We start from the raw sequence: 16,998 nt of genomic DNA, 5'->3' as shown, positions 1-16,998 counted from the left end.
TTCGGCCATAATGGTTATTGAGGATTAAGGTTATGTTTCATGCTAAACTTGATGAATCTTGGTGTATGGGTGCTTGAACTAAACGAATGATCAAGTAGATGCATAAATACAAAGTAAGAAGAATCGGCTATTATGTGTAATACTATTGCCGAATATGAAAATGTTATACTTGAATAATGTATATGGTTGGAGTTGATAATATGAAAGGAAGGCTTAGATGTGTTTGTTTAAAGAAGGAATTGTTGAAGAATGTATGTGAACTTGGCCAACGTATCCGGCTTAGTACATATATGATGTGAAAGTCTTGGAATTTATTTTTGATTTTTGTGTATTATGACCATGTATAATCGGCTACATGAGTAATTTGAGCACTTGATGTTATATTAAAATTCTTGAGCTTAAATATATGGATGTATGTATATGTGGTCATATAAAGGCGTTTTGATTTAAAGGTTGAATGATAAATTATAATAAAGCGAGATGATATGAGATGCCGAATGTGATTGACAAGTAAACATTATTGATAAAAATATTGAATACTTCTACTTGTATTCGTTAAGCTCAAGAGCAAAGGGGAGCTAAATCCGATAAAGGGAAGGAAAAAGTGGTCGAATAGCCGTTGAAGCCGTTCGACGACATCCGAGGTAAGTCCTCAAGAAATGACCCTACTCGAATTATGTGAAATGAAATATGGATGTGTAATGATTATTGATTTATGTGTGTATGAGTATTTGAATGATACCCGGGCTAAGTCCCGAAGGCGATTATGTTAAGTGATATGTTTGTGTTTGAGCCTTAGTAACGAAAATGAAATATGGATGTGTAATGATTATTGATGTATATGTGTGCATGAGCAATTGAATGATATCCGGCTAAGTCCAAGACATTTATGCTAGTAATTATATCCGAGTTAAGACCAAGGCAATTGTGCTAGTGACTACATCCGGCTAAGACCAAGGCATTCGTGCAAGTTGTTAAATCTGGGCTAATACCCAAGGCATTTGTGCAAGTCGTTCTATCCGGGCTAAGACCAAGGCATTCGTGCGTGTGGTTATATCCGGTTGTATTCAAGAAGCTTGGGCTGGAGGTGGCGTTGGTTGCTGTAATAAATTTAATTAGTACGCTCGAAAAGCCCAAAGAATAAGGTATGTTTATATGTGCATTGGAAAAGTCGATATGTTTGAGTAACATTCGCTCAATCGACTAACGAGTTTTCAGCTATTGAATTGGTTGATATCTTGTGAAAGTATATAATGATGAAGTGTGAAGTAAGTATGATTATGTGAATGTGTATTAATGAAATGATTCATTTGGCTATGTGAATGTAATGCTTTAGTTAAAGCTGATTTTATTGCTTGAGACTTACTAAGCATAAAAATGCTTACTCGTTGCTTTGGCTCTCTGTTTTATAGATTTTGCTCGTTAGCGATCGGATTCGGGATCATTAAAGTCGAAGTCATCTACACTATCAAAGCCTCCATTTTGGTATAATTTTGGTTGAACTTTGAAATGGCATGTATAGGACTACCCTATTGTTGAAGGTCATGTACCTTTCGGTTTTGTGTAAGCTTGGATAGCCATGCGAAAATGGCTTATTTACGTTTTTAGTATGATTCTATAATCGTTTGTATGATGATCATTATGGGGTATGGAATTGTTTGAAAAGATTAGCCATTGGAATGGTTAATCATGATCACACTTTGTGCTATGTATGCAAAAAGGGCCAATTGAATCGTGGAAATCATGAAATAGGTAATGGTTACCTTGAAAACAGATGCTGGCAGCAGCAGTGGTGCGGTTTTGAAAAATCACAAAAAATTGTAGGAATGGTATTAAATAGCGAATAAGTTATGTGAATGAACCTTGATGAGTCTACTTTCATATGGAAGAAACAAAACGGTCATAGGAGTTACTTGTTAAGAGATATTAAAGTTATCGTGAGACAGGGCTAGAACGGTTTCTGTGTCCCCTATCGCGACTTTAAAAATTTACTATAAATTATCAAGAAATAATTAGGAGTCATGCCTTATATGTGAAGATTCCATTTTGAGTCTAGTTTCATTAGAAACAAATGGCACCGGTATTAAAGCCCTGTACAGAGAGATATTCAAGTTGTAATGCGCGAAGGTCAGAGCAGTCGATCCCTGTAACATGGGTGACTTTAACTAATAAACTGTACCAATTGGCCCGACCAAAAAATTCTAGAAACAAATCCATGGAAGGATATATGAGTCTAAATTCAGGAAAAATTTACGGAATCAGTTTCTGAGTTGTGAAACTCGAGATATGCTTTTTAAGGCGACAGCGACGCAGTTTTTCAGCTTGCCTGGGAATGTCAAATTGGTCGGTGCCATAAGTGGTTTTGGCTTGTTAACCCCTCGCGTCCGACACCGGCAATGGTCTCGGGCTCGGGGTGTTACAATTTTATTGGTATCATAGCTACGGTTTAGTCGATTCTAGGACTACCGTGATATGTTTGGGGTCTAGCTATACATGCCATATAGTGATAAATTGATAGTGTGGTGATTTCTGACAATCTGAATTTGTGTTTGTTTATAGCAATGGATCTCGATCCCAACCGAGCAATAGCTGATGATGTGGAGAGTGTGGCGCCTGCTCCTGCGCAAGGGACAGCGCCGGCGGACTTTCAACCTATGGCCAGCAATCCGAATGAAGAGGCTAGGCAAGCCTTTTATAGTGTGATGAATGATTGGTTCAACCAATACATTCGAACTAACACGGCTGTTCCACAACCTCCATTCCCAACTAATGCAACCCCCGCACCTACAATACCTCTGGTAACTGACCAAATAAGGTCAAGTAAGCCTCCAGTCGACAGAATTCGTAAACATGGGGCCACTGAATTCAAGGCTACGGATAGCGACGATGCCGAGCAAGCTGAATTTTGGTTGGACAACACTATCCGGGTGCTCGATGAGCTATCTTGTACACCCGATGAGTGCTTAAAGTGTACCATCTCCTTGCTACGCGATTCCGCCTACTATTGGTGGAGTACTCTGACTTCTGTGGTTCCTAGAGAGTAAGTGACTTGGGAATTCTTTCAAACCGAGTTCAAAAAGTATATCGATCGAGATTCATCGACCAAAAGCGAAGGAATTTCTTGATCTTAAGCAAGGCTCTATGTCGCCATCGACTACGAACGAAAATTTGTGAGGCTTAGCCAGATGCTGCGAGAATGCATTTCGTCCGAAGCTATTATGTAAACGCAACGAGGATGGGCTGAATGATGATATAAGGATGTTCGTTGGCATTCTCGAGATACGAGAGTTCGTAGTACTTGTTGAGCGAGCTTGTAAAGTCAAGAGCTTAGAAAGAGAAACAAAAGTTGATGTGGGAATTGGAGAATTTCGAAAAAGGTCCTCGGGAAAGTCTCTTCAACAGGCATCGAAGAGATTTCGAGAAGATGTGAGCCGGTCTAGAGGCCCTTCGGGCCTTTTTAGACGAGATCGTGATCGACCCCCGGTGGGTATACGAAGCACTTCGGTCTCCGGTGTTGGGAATGATCGACGAAACAGAATGGAGTGTCAGTATTGTGGTAAATGGCACTCGGGGAGTTGTAGATCCCATGACCGCTCCTGTTACAAGTGCAGGTCAGCCGACCACTTTATTAAAGATTGCCCGAGATTGTTTGAACAAAATGCGAATCAAAGTGGGAACCCGGGTGCTACCACAACTCGAGGTAGGCCACCTAGAAATATGGGCAATGCTAGTGGCGGTCAGAGAGGATCTAAAGATGCTACCATCAGATCTGAGGCTCGTGCTCCTGCTAGGACTTATGCCATACGCCAAGACGCGAGGATCTTTGCCTCACCGATGTCATTACCGGTACTTTCACTCTTTTCGATACTAATGTGATTGCTTTGATTGACCCTGGTTCTAGTCATTCTTATATATGTGAAACCTTAGCATCCAGTAAGACTTTTCCTATTGAGTCTACTGAGTTTGTAATTCGGGTGTCAAACCCCTTGGGTCATTACGTGCTTGTCAACAAAGTGTGCAAAAAAAGTCCCCTAGTATTCCGAGGTTCTTGTTTTCCGGCGGACTTGATGCTTTTGCCGTTCGATGAATTCGACGTTATTCTTGGTTTGGATTGGTTGACCATGCACGATGCGGTTGTAAATTGCAAAACCAAGACCATCAATTTGAGGTGCGCGAATAACGAGATAATTCGGGTTGAGTCTACGGACTTAAAGGGATTGCCAGCTGTAATATCAGCAATGTTGGCTCAGAAATACGTAAGAAAGGGGTGTGAAGCATACCTTGCGTATGTGCTCGATGACAAGGAGTCAGAAAAGGAACCCGAATCTGTGCCCGTGGTTTGTGAATACCCGGATGTTTTCCTGAAGAATTACCGGGTTTACCACCTGTTCGGGAAATAGAATTTGGCATCGAATTGGTACCTGGTACCACTCCAATTTCGATAGCTCCGTATCGTATGGCACCAACGGAATTAAATGAGTTGAAAGCTCAGTTACAAGAATTGGTGGATAGAGGTTTTGCTCGCCCGAGTTTCTCGCCTTGGGTGCGCCGGTGTTGTTTGTGAAAAGAAGGATGGAACCATGAGGCGTGTAGATCGACTATCGTCGACTTAATAAAGCGGCGATAAAGAACAAATATCCGTTATCACGTATCGACGATTTGTTCGATCAACTGAAGGGAGCTTCAGTGTTCTCGAAAATAGATTTGAGATCGGGCTATTATCAATTATGAATTCGAGATTCGGACGTACCCAAGACTGCCTTCAGGACAAGATATGGTCACTACGAGTTCCTAGTGATGCCGTTTGGGCTTACTAACGCCCCTGCGGTATTTATGGATTTAATGAATCGGATCTTCAGACCATATTTGGATCGGTTCGTAGTCGTGTTCATTGATGACATCTTGGTCTATTCAAGAAATAAAACCGAACATGCTGAACACCTGAGGTTAGTGCTGTAAATTTTACGGGATAATCAATTATATGCTAAGTTCAACAAGTGTGAGTTCTGGTTAAGAGAGGTTAGCTTCTTGGGACATGTGGTATCTGCATCGGGTATTCGAGTCGACCTGAACAAAGTTTCAGTCATACTTAACTGGAAGCTTCCGAGAAATATTACCGAGGTTCGGAGCTTTTTGGGGCTTGCCGGTTATTACCGACGATTTGTAAAAGGTTTCTCAACGATAGCCACGCCAATGACGAAGCTACTCCAAAAGGATGTTAGGTTTGAATGGACGGAGAAATGTCAGAAAAGTTTCGATCAACTGAAAACTTATTTGACTGAAGCCCCAATTCTAATGCAACCCGAATCGGGCAAAGAGTTTGTCATTTATAGTGACGCATCCCTACTTGGGTTGGGTTGTGTATTGATGTAAGAAGGTCGAGTTGTGGCCTATGCGTCGAGGCAATTAAAGCCACATGAGAAAAATTATCCGACCCATGATCTCGAATTGGCTGCCATCGTATTCGCCTTAAAGATATGGCGACATTACTTAGTTGGTGAGAAGTGCCATGTGTATTCGGATCACAAAAGTCTCAAATATTTGATGACTCAAAGAGACTTAAATCTGCGACAAAGACGTTGGCTCGAGTTGTTAAAGGATTATGAGTGGTCATTGACTACCACCCGGAAAGGCTAATGTGGTTGCGGATGCCTTAAGCGGAAATTACTGCTTGCTTTCTGACGATGAATGTACACTTGTCTATCTTACCCGACAATGTGTTAGTAGCGAATTAAAGGCCAAACCATTGTTGGCTCATCAAATTCGGGAAGCTCGAAAGTTGATGAGGAGTTGCTTGCAAAACGAAATGAGTGTGTTCGAACAAGGAATCGGAGTTTCAAATTGATGATGACGATTGTTTGAGGTTCGAGAAGTCGTCATGCTTCAAAGAATTGAACTTATTTTGATAATTCTGAACGAAGCCCATTGTAGCCGAATGGCAATCCACCCGGAGTACGAAGATGTACAACGATTTGAAACGTCGGTTTGGTGGCATGGTATGAAACGAGACATCTCCGACTTTGTTTGAGATGTTTAATATGTCAACAAGTGAAAGCGGAACATCAAGTGCCTTCAGATTACTTCACCGATCACGATACCCGAGTGGAAATGGGATCGAGTCACCATGGACTTTGTATCCGGACCGCCATTGTCGTGAGTAAGAAGGATGCGGTTTAGGTCGTGGTAGATAGATTGACTAAGTCGGCTCACTTTGTCCCCGTGACGCACGGATTTTCAATGGACAAACTAGCCGAATTGTACGTTCTCGATTGTGAGATTGCACGGGTGCCTATTTCCATCGTGTCGGATAGAGATCCGAGATTTACCTCGCGATTTTGGAAAAAGTTGCAAGAAGCTTTGGGTACCAAGTTGCATTTCAAAGACCGCCTTTCACCCCAAACCGATGGTCAATCCGGCGGATAATTCAGATACTTGAGGATATGTTGAGATGTTGCATCCTCGAGTTTAGTGGTTCATGGGAACGGTATTTGCCGTTGATTGAATTCGCTTACAACAACAGCTTCCAATCAAGTGTTAAGATGGCACCCTACGAGGCTTTGTACGGTCGTAAATGCCGTACACCATTGTTTTGGACTGAGCTCGGTGAAAGTAAAATTTTCGGGGTGGATTTGATTAGAGATCTTTGAAGAAAGTGAAAGTAATCCGTGAAAGTCTGAAGATAGCCTCCGATCGTCGAAGTCGACGCGGATCTGAAGCGTAAAGACATCGAGCATCGGTGGGAGATAAAGTGTTTCTCAAGTTTTCACCTTGGAAAAGATACTCGATTCGGTAGTAAGGGCAAGTTGAGCCCGAGGTTCATTGGGCCATATGAGATATCCGAAGCGAGTCGGTCCAAGAGCATATCATCGATTTTGCCCCGAACTCGAAAAGATTCACGATGTCTTTCATGTTTCGATGCTTCGACGCTATAGATCTGATCCATCGCACGTGATTAGTCCATCAGAGGTTGAAATTCAAGCCGATATGAGTTATGAAGAAGAACCGATTCGTATCCTAGCTCGTGAAGTGAAGGAGTTGCGAAACAAAAGGGTTCCGTTAGTAAAAGTGTTATGGCTCAAACACGGGATAGAAGAAGCTACTTGGGAACCCGAGAACTCTATGAAAGAACGATACCCAAACCTATTTACCTTTAAGATTTTCGGGGACGAAAATCTCTTAAGTGGGGGAGAGTTGTGACACCCCTAATGTGACCCTAGTTGGAGAGTGGTTTCGGGACCACGAAACTGAGTCACAAGAATAATTAGGTGTTATATTCTGTGCTTATTGTATATGGAATTTGTATGCGTAAATATTTCGTGTCTTGATTTTTATTAATTAGGTGCTAATTTATAAGAAATGACCCATGTGTTAGGACTTGAAAATGTGATAGGTGAATTTTTAAGTGGCCTAATAATGCATGAAGTGAAATGTCAATTATCCCATTTTCTAAGGTTAGTGGCCGGCCATGACAAATTATGGGCAAAGAGAACATGTTTCCAACATGTTTTGCTAATGGTTGATGTTAGAATGGTTATTATATTGGTGTTAGTAGGAAGAAAAGAAAAAAAAAAAGGGTATGTGTGGTTGCCCCCTCCCCATTGCCGTGTATTGAGCAAAGAAAAAAAAAAAGAAGTTTGGTTCATCTTCCTCCTAGCTTAGCCGATCCTTCAAGAAGAAAAGGGGAGACTTAGCATTCGGTCACTTGAGCTTGAACTAAGGTATGGAATCCATGTTAGTCTTTGAAATCTTTGCATATATGAAGCTAGTTACTAAGTCCTTTACTTGCCCATGTCAAAAATTTTGAAGGTGGTAGTAATACAAGTGTTCGGCCATGGAAGATGTTTAGGGGAAATGGTTGTTGCCTTTATGATTTAAGGAATAATTAGAAATAGGTGAAAGAAACAAGTCTTTGTTCTTGATTCTTCTTGGCCGATTCTAAGGGAGAAAAAAAGAGAGCAACCATTTGGTTTCTAAGCCATAAATAAGGTGAGAAATTCATATGAATCCTTGAAATTTTAGATGAAATTGAGCTAGTTACCAAGTATTTTTTTTAGGTGACCCATGTTAGAATTGTGATTTTGAGGTGACTAGAACTTTCGGCCATAATGGTTATTGAGGATTAAGGTTATGTTTCATACTAAACTTGATGAATCTTGGTGTATGGGTGCTTGAACTAAACGAATGATCAAGTAGATGCATAAATACAAAGTAAGAAGAATCGGCTATTATGTGTAATACTATTGCGAATATGAAAATGTTATACTTGAATAATGTATATGGTTGGAGTTGATAATATGAAAGGAAGGCTTAGATGTGTTTGTTTAAAGAAGGAATTGTTGAAGAATGTATGTGAACTTGGCCAACGTATCCGGCTTAGTACATATATGATGTGAAAGTCTTGGAATTTATTTTTGATTTTGTGTATTATGACCATGTATAATCGGCTACATGAGTAATTTGAGCACTTGATGTTATATTAAAATTCTTGAGCTTAAATATATGGATGTATGTATATGTGGTCATATAAAGGCTTTTGATTTAAAGGTTGAATGATAAATTATAATAAAGCGAGATGATATGAGATGCGAATGTGATTGACAAGTAAACATTATTGATAAAAATATTGAATACTTCTACTTGTATTCGTTAAGCTCAAGAGCAAAGGGGAGCTAAATCCGATAAAGGGAAGGAAAAAGTGGTCGAATAGCCGTTGAAGCCGTTCGACGACATCCGAGGTAAGTCCTCAAGAAATGACCCTACTCGAATTATGTGAAATGAAATATGGATGTGTAATGATTATTGATTTATGTGTGTATGAGTATTTGAATGATACCCGGGCTAAGTCCCGAAGGCGATTATGTTAAGTGATATGTTTGTGTTTGAGCCTTAGTAACGAAAATGAAATATGGATGTGTAATGATTATTGATGTATATGTGTGCATGAGCAATTGAATGATATCCAGGCTAAGTCCCGAAGACATTTATGCTAGTAATTATATCCGGTTAAGACCAAGGCAATTGTGCTAGTGACTACATCCGGCTAAGACCAAGGCATTCGTGCAAGTTGTTAAATCCGGGCTAATACCCAAGGCATTTGTGCAAGTCGTTCTATCCGGCTAAAACCGAAGGCATTCGTGCGTGTGGTTATATCCGGTTGTATTCCGAAGAAGCTTGGGCTGGAGGTGAGCGTTGGTTGCTGTAATAAATTTAATTAGTACGCTCGAAAAGCCCAAAGAATAAGGTATGTTTATATGTGCATTGGAAAAGTCGATATGTTTGAGTAACATTCGCTCAATCGACTAACGAGTTTTCAGCTATTGAATTGGTTGATATCTTGTGAAAGTATATAATGATGAAGTGTGAAGTAAGTATGATTATGTGAATGTGTATTAATGAAATGATTCATTTGGCTATGTGAATGTAATGCTTTAGTTAAAGCTGATTTTATTGCTTGAGACTTACTAAGCATAAAAATGCTTACTCCGTTGCTTTGGCTCTCTGTTTTATAGATTTTGCTCGTTAGCGATCGGATTCGGGATCATTAAATTCGAAGTCATCTACACTATCAAAGCCTCCATTTTGGTATAATTTTGGTTGAACTTTGAAATGGCATGTATAGGACTACCCTATTGTTGAAGGTCATGTACCTTTCGGTTTTGTGTAAGCTTGGATAGCCATGCGAAAATGGCTTATTTACGTTTTTAGTATGATTCTATAATCATTTGTATGATGATCATTATGGGGTATGGAATTGTTTGAAAAGATTAGCCATTGGAATGGTTAATCATGATCACACTTTGTGCTATGTATGCAAAAAGGGCCAATTGAATCGTGGAAATCATGAAATAGGTAATGGTTACCTTGAAAACAGATGCTGGCAGCAGCAGTGGTGTGGTTTTGAAAAATCACCAAAAATTGTAGGAATGGTATTAAATAGCGAATAAGTTATGTGAATGAACCTTGATGAGTCTACTTTCATATGGAAGAAACGAAACGGTCATAGGAGTTACTTGTTAAGAGATATTAAAGTTATCGTGAGACAGGGCCAGAACGGTTTCTGGGTCCCCTGTCGCGACTTTAAAAATTTACTATAAATTATCCAGAAAGAATTAGGAGTCATGCCTTATATGTGCAGATTCCATTTTGAGTCTAGTTTCATTAGAAACAAACGGCAGCGGTATTAAAGCCCTGTACAGAGAGATATTCAAGTTGTAATGCGCGAAGGTCAGAGCAGTCGATCCCTGTAACATGGGTGAATTTAACTAATAAACTGTACCAATTGGCTCGACCAAAAAATTCTAGAAACAAATCCATGGAAGGATATATGAGTCTAAATTCAGGGAAAATTTACGGAATCAGTTTCCGAGTTGTGAAACTCGAGATATGCTTTTTAAGGCGACAGCGACGCAGTTTTCCAGCTTGCCTGGGAATGTCAAATTGGTCGGTGCCATAAGTGGTTTTGGCTTGTTAACCCCTCGCGTCCGACACCGGCGATGGTCTCGGGTTCGGGGTGTTACAAAATCTCTTTCAATTTCAATTTATTTGTTTAATTTTGTAAAATTTAGTATTTTACCCTTAGTTCACCTGATTCCAGATTTTTTTTTCTTGCTTATGCCGCCTCATCCATTCTCTTTAGGCTAATTTTCCTTTTAAGTCGTCCCTCATTTAACACTTGAGCCATTTAATCATTTTATCAAGTTTTGTACCTTTTTCAATTTAATCATTTTTAATTAATTGATTATCCAAACGTTAAAATTTTCTAACGAAAACTTAATACTAACTTATTTACACTCTATAAATATTTTTAAAAATATTTATGGCTCGATTTATGAATTCGAGGTCTCGATACCTCGTTTTTATTCTATTTTATCTACAACTTCCTATACTACATAATTTCATTTAATTCAAAATTATTTCTAAAACCACACTTAACATTTACTTACTAATATCTAAACTCACACGTCAGATTTAGTGATTTCAAATCACTGTTCCGATATCACTAAAATTTGGGCTGTTACATTCCATCTCTTCTTGCATAGCAAACATCCACTTTTCTGAGTCTTCACAGCTAACCGCCTCAGAATAATTAGATGGCTCTTGATTCGCATCTATATCTTCAGCCATATTTAAAGCATAAGCAACTAGATCAGCCTCGACATACTTCTTTGGAGGTTTAATTTCTCTTCTAGTTCTATTTTTGGCGATAGAGTATTGTGGTGGAGAAGCAACTCTAACTTCAATTTTTGTTCTGGCTTGAGGAGTTGACTCTGTATTAATCTGATGCTCCACCTGCTTTTGATTTTCTTTATTGGAAGAGTCTTTAAGAGATAAGTTAGGTAGCATAGTAGTTTCATCAAAAACAACATCTCTGCTAATCACAACTTTTCTATTTTCAGGACACCATAACTTATACCTTTTACACCACTTTATAACCAAGAAAAACGCATTTAATGGATCTCGGTTCCAATTTTCCATTATCAACATGAGCATACGCAGGACACCCAAAAATCTTTAAATCAGAATAATTAGCAGGATTACCAGACCGTACCTCTTGTGGAGTCTTTTTCTCAATGGCAACTGATGGAGATCGGTTGATTAAAAAAACATGCAATAGAGGCTGCTTCTGCCCAAAATGACTTCGATAAGTTGGCATTGACAACATACATCGAACCTTCTCCATGATCGTTCTGTTCATTCGTTCTGTAACGCCATTTTACTGTGGAGTATGACGAACTATCAAGTGTCTCATGATCCCTTCTGACTTGCACAATCTATTAAACTCATCAGAACAGAACTCTAAGCCATTGTCTGTGCGGTGGTATTTTATCTGTTTTCCCGTCTGTTTTTCAATCATAATTTTCCAAGACTTAAATGCGGAAAACACATCGCTTTTCTGCTTCAGGAAGAACGCCAAAAATTTTCTGAAAAAATCATCAATAAAGGTTAGCATATAATTAGCTCTACTCTCTCGAAGGCACTCTGGATGGCCCCCATAGATCAGAATGAATATACTCCAATATTCCCTTCATGTTATGGATTCCTCTAGTGAATCGAACTCTCTTTTGCTTCCCTAAAACACGGTCTTCACAGAAATTTAGTTTGCAAATTTCTTGCCCATCAAGAAGTCCTCTTTTACTCAATTCTACCATGCCATTCTCACTCATATGCCCTAGGCGCATATGCCAAAGTTTAGTAATATCATCATCTGGCAACGAAGAGGAAGCGACAGCTGCATCACCGAGAATGATAGAACCCCAAAACATATAACTTGGAAGTTTTTCTTTGCCCTTTCATCACAACAAGGGAACCTTTGGAAATCTTTAAAATCCCACTTTCAGTTGTATATCTGTACCCTGTTGAATCAAGAGTACTCAACGAAATTTAGGAACATGTCGTACCTCACTAAGTGTTCTGAAAACTCCATCAAACATCTTAACTTTAACTGTTCCAACATCTACGATTTTACACAAAGCATTATTTCCCAACAAAACAACACCTTCAGATGTACTGTTTCGTAAGTTGTAAACCAATCCCGATTGGGACTCATGTGGAAGGTGCAACCTGAATCAAGTATCCATTTCTAGCTTACTTTAGAATCATTGATAGAAGCAACTAGAAGTTCACCATTGCTGTAATCTTCTACAACATCAGGTTCACCGGAATTTTCTGGTTGTTTTCCCTTTTAATCCACAGCCTCCCTTTTAATCTTATTTTGTAGCTTATATCACTCAGATTTAATGTGCCCTTTCTTCTTGCAGAAGTTACAAGTTTTACCTCTGTTTGAAGACTTCGATCTACCTTTAGATTTACCACGAGGATTCCGTTCCTGTGTCCTACCACGATCATCATCAGCATTCCGATCTTGTCTCCCACGAACAATGAGACCCTCTCCCTAAGAGTCGGGTTTAACCACAAGATGCTTCATCTTATCATACGAGGTTAAAGAATCATAAACCTCATCAACTGTGAGAGACTCGCGGCTTTATAAAATCGTGTCTCTAAAGGTTGAATAAGACGGGGGCAACGAACAAACTAGAATCAACTCTAGATCTTCCTTATCATACTGAACCTCCATGGCCTCCAAGTTTGAGAGAATTTCTTTAAACACTGTTAAGTGTTCGTGTACAGACGCACTTTCCTTCAAACGATAAGCATAAAGACGTTGCTTCATATGCAACTTGCTTGTTAAAGTTTTCGACATACATATTTGTTCTAGCCTCTTCCATAATGCAGTGGCAGTATTCTCTTTCATCACATCCCGCAAAATTTTGTTGGACAAATGCAGATGTAATTGTGTTAATGCCATTCGATCCTTACGCTTCTTCTCTTCATCTGTTAATATCGAAGGCATCTTATCTATCCCTAGCAGGGCATCCTCCAGATCCATTTGCGCAAGAACTGCTTGCATTTTAATTTGCTATAACGTAAATCTGGTGTTGCGATCCAACAGCAGAATTTCATACTTGATGAATAACCCGGAAGCTCGGATACCAATTTGTGAAAAAATAAAATAAAATAAAATAAAATAAAAATAATAAAGAACACACAAATTTTACGTGGAAACCCTTTCGGGAAAAAACCACGGGTAGAGGAGAAGAAAATTCACTATGTCAAAAAATTGAATCCAATACAAGAAGAATAGACTATGTCTATTTATAGGCTTGTAAAGCCATATTCTATTAGGATTGAAACACCTTATCATAATCAATATAAAATAGATGAAGTTTAATAAGGTTTAAAATCTTATTCTAAAATAAAATAAAAGAAGTCTAGTTCTATATGAATTTTACTTTTATTTTATTTTCCATCGTATTTTATTTAAATAAAAATTTGGGTCACTTAATTCTAAGAGAAACTAACAAACAACATAGCATTACAAATGCTATAATATGTTTCACACATCAATTTTAAAATTACAAAACATAACTTAATAGATTTAATAATTATCAGTTGGTTAGGATTAAAATTTTAAAATTCTAAAAGTAAAAAAATTAAAATTAACAGGTATACAACTTACACAAAATATAGGTTCTAATGGCATAAATTAACACAAAATTTATATGAATGTTACCCAGTGATTTGTATGAATTAAGAAAAGCCCTCCTAGGTTGTCTTCAACTATATATTTCTTAAATTTAAGTTGTCCTTTTCTTATCAAAAAAGATAAACATGTCGTGGGGATAAGATATGACTTGGTGAAAATGAAAGACCAACAAAAGTCTGTTTCAACAAATACACAAGAAATTTATTGTTTCATCACTGTTCCAAAACACTTTTCAAATTCTAAAAGTTAAAAAAAAAAAAGAAGTTAAACAGGTCTACAATTTATACAAAATATAGGGTCTAATAGCATAAATTAACACAAAATTTATATGAATGTTACTCATGAATTTGTGTGAATTAAGAAAAGCCCTCCTAGGTTGTCTTCAACTATATATTTCTTAAATTTATGTTGTCCTTTTCTTATCAAAAAAGATAAACATGACGTAGTGATACGATATGACTTGGTGAAAAATGAAAGACCGACAAAAGTCTGTTTCAATAAATACACAAGAAATTTATTGTTTCATCATTGTTCCAAAACACTTCTCTTCAAAAAAAGAAAGAAAGAATGAAAATAAACGATGCAAGAGACGATCGTCCTCTACCCATCGCTCGGATTGGGCCATGTGGTGTCAATGGTGGAGCTTGGCAAACTCATCCTTCACCACTACAACAACCGATACTCCATCGCCATCCTCCTTACCACTGGCCTTTCGGACACCCCAACCATCATCTCTTACATCAATTCGGTCTCCCAAGGCTACCCATCTATCTCCTTCTTTCGCTTCCCTTCCATCTCCATTGACCTATCTCAAAACTGCAGCGGTGCCGCCATTGCCTTCCACTTTATCCGCCTTCATGCACCCAACGCCCTCTCTTCAACAAATCTCCAAATCTCACAAAATCTCCGCTTTTATCATTGATCTTTTCTGCACTTCGGCTTTATCTATGAGAAAAGATCTTAACATCCCTACTTTTTACTTCTTTACCTCTGGTGCTTCTACCCTTGCTGCTTTCCTTCAAATCCCAAAGCTTGATAAACAAACCTTTGGAAGAAGCTTCAAAGATCTGCCCAACACGGTCTTCCATTTTGAGGGTGTGCCATCGTTGAGAGCTGTACACATGCCTAAACCTTTACTTGATAGAGAAGATCCAGCTTATCATGATTTTATGTACTTCATGTCAAGTCTTCAACAATCAGATGGAATCATAGTCAACACTTTTGAAGATCTTGAACCCATTTCCATTAAGGCTATTGCTAATGGTTTATGCCTTCCTGATGCTCCAAGTACTCCACCAACTTTCTACATTGGACCTCTGATTGCACCAAGTAAACATGAAGCTGAAAATGACTATTGTTTATCATGGCTAGAGAAGCAACCGAGTCAAAGCGTTGTGTTCTTGTGTTTTGGAAGCGGTGGAACGTTCTATCCTCCCCAAGTTAAGGAAATAGCCAAAGGGTTGGAAAATAGTGGGCAAAGGTTCTTATGGGTTGTAAAAAATCCACCCAGTCATGAAAAGACTAAGCAAGCTGAAGATAACCCTGATGTGGATTTAGACAGGCTTTTACCAGAAGGATTTATGGAGATAACCAGAGATAGGGGTTTGGTTGTGAAGTCATTTGCGCCACAAGTAGCAGTGTTGAACAAGGACTCAATTGGTGGCTTTGTGACTCACTGTGGGTGGAACTCGGTATTGGAAGCGGTGGTGGCTGGCGTGCCTATGATTGCATGGCCTTTATATGCAGAGCAACACTTGAACCGGAACATTTTGGTTAAGGATATGAAGATGGCTATTCGGGTGGAGCAAATGGAGGGGGATGGGTTTGTGAGTGGAACTGAGTTGGAGAAACGAGTGAGAGAGTTGATGGAATCGGAGAAGGGTGAGGAGCTTAGAGAAAAGAGCAGGAAGATGAAAGAGAAGGCCTTGGCTGCCATGGGTCCATTAGGGTCTTCTACTAAAGCACTTACGAAGCTGGTTGAGTTATGGAAGAAAGGTTGAGGCCGGTTTTGTTCTATTGGTCTCTTACAAGGTCATTAGTTGTGGTGTGAGGAAGGCAGTCACTAATGGATCTATTGTTCTTATATTAGTATTAGTATGTATAGGTATCCGTATCTAGCTTTTGTTTAAAATATTTTATATAAAAATATTAATGAAATAAAGATTTTCTTGAAGCGATAAACAATATTTAAAAAATGCATGTATGAATTTAAATCTCACCATATATAAATTTTAAGATAAAAAATTTATTAATTATATAAAATTTTCTTTAATAAACTTGACAAATACAATCTTTCATTAAACAAATTTAAAATAAAAGTTTTTCATAAATCAAACAGTAAAATCATCCCATATTATACAATTTAATAATTCATAATTCAACAAACTCAAAATAAATAAAAATAATAATTTAAAATTAAAATATTTTTAAACTTAAATTTTTGGTACTGTTCAAATAAAATTAACTGATACGCATCGATATAATCGGTATTGATCAAAATTTGTACCAAAATGGAACTTAAAATTTATTGTTCCGATTTACTATCGAACGGAAATTTGAATGAAACATTTCAACTGATACGAATAGTACCGGAACGATGTCAACTACCATAGTGAGGGTTGCAATTCTGCACTCTCTGTTTGTGTATGATGTTAATTTATGCTATAAAATAAATATAATTTTATATTATTAATTTCTTAAAATTCAAAAATCATAAATAAAAGTATACTTCCAAGCTTTATAAAAAGTTCTTCAAAATAAAAAATAAATATTATAAAATTATATATATTTTTCAAATTTCCTATAAAATATAAAATCTCTTTTCACTGCTTATATATAACTCTCGCTTAATATACAGACACAATATTTTTTTCTCAAAAAGCATGGAAAGATTGAGTTTTGTTGGTTTTATTTTAATAAAGTAAAATAAATACAAAAGTTAATATTTAGAATTA

At 37.9% G+C, this 16,998-nt stretch overlaps 1 pseudogene; it reads left to right on the top strand.

Annotated features, from left to right (window-relative positions):
• Nucleotides 1–14,468: 14,468 nt before the first annotated feature.
• LOC108482012 (UDP-glycosyltransferase 88F5-like) lies at nt 14,469–16,239 on the top strand (annotated as a pseudogene).
• Nucleotides 16,240–16,998: the final 759 nt, after the last annotated feature.

This window comes from Gossypium arboreum, chromosome 7 (genome assembly GCF_025698485.1).
Source record: "Gossypium arboreum isolate Shixiya-1 chromosome 7, ASM2569848v2, whole genome shotgun sequence".
NCBI lineage: Eukaryota > Viridiplantae > Streptophyta > Magnoliopsida > Malvales > Malvaceae > Gossypium > Gossypium arboreum.
This window is presented reverse-complemented; position numbering and strand designations above follow the sequence as displayed.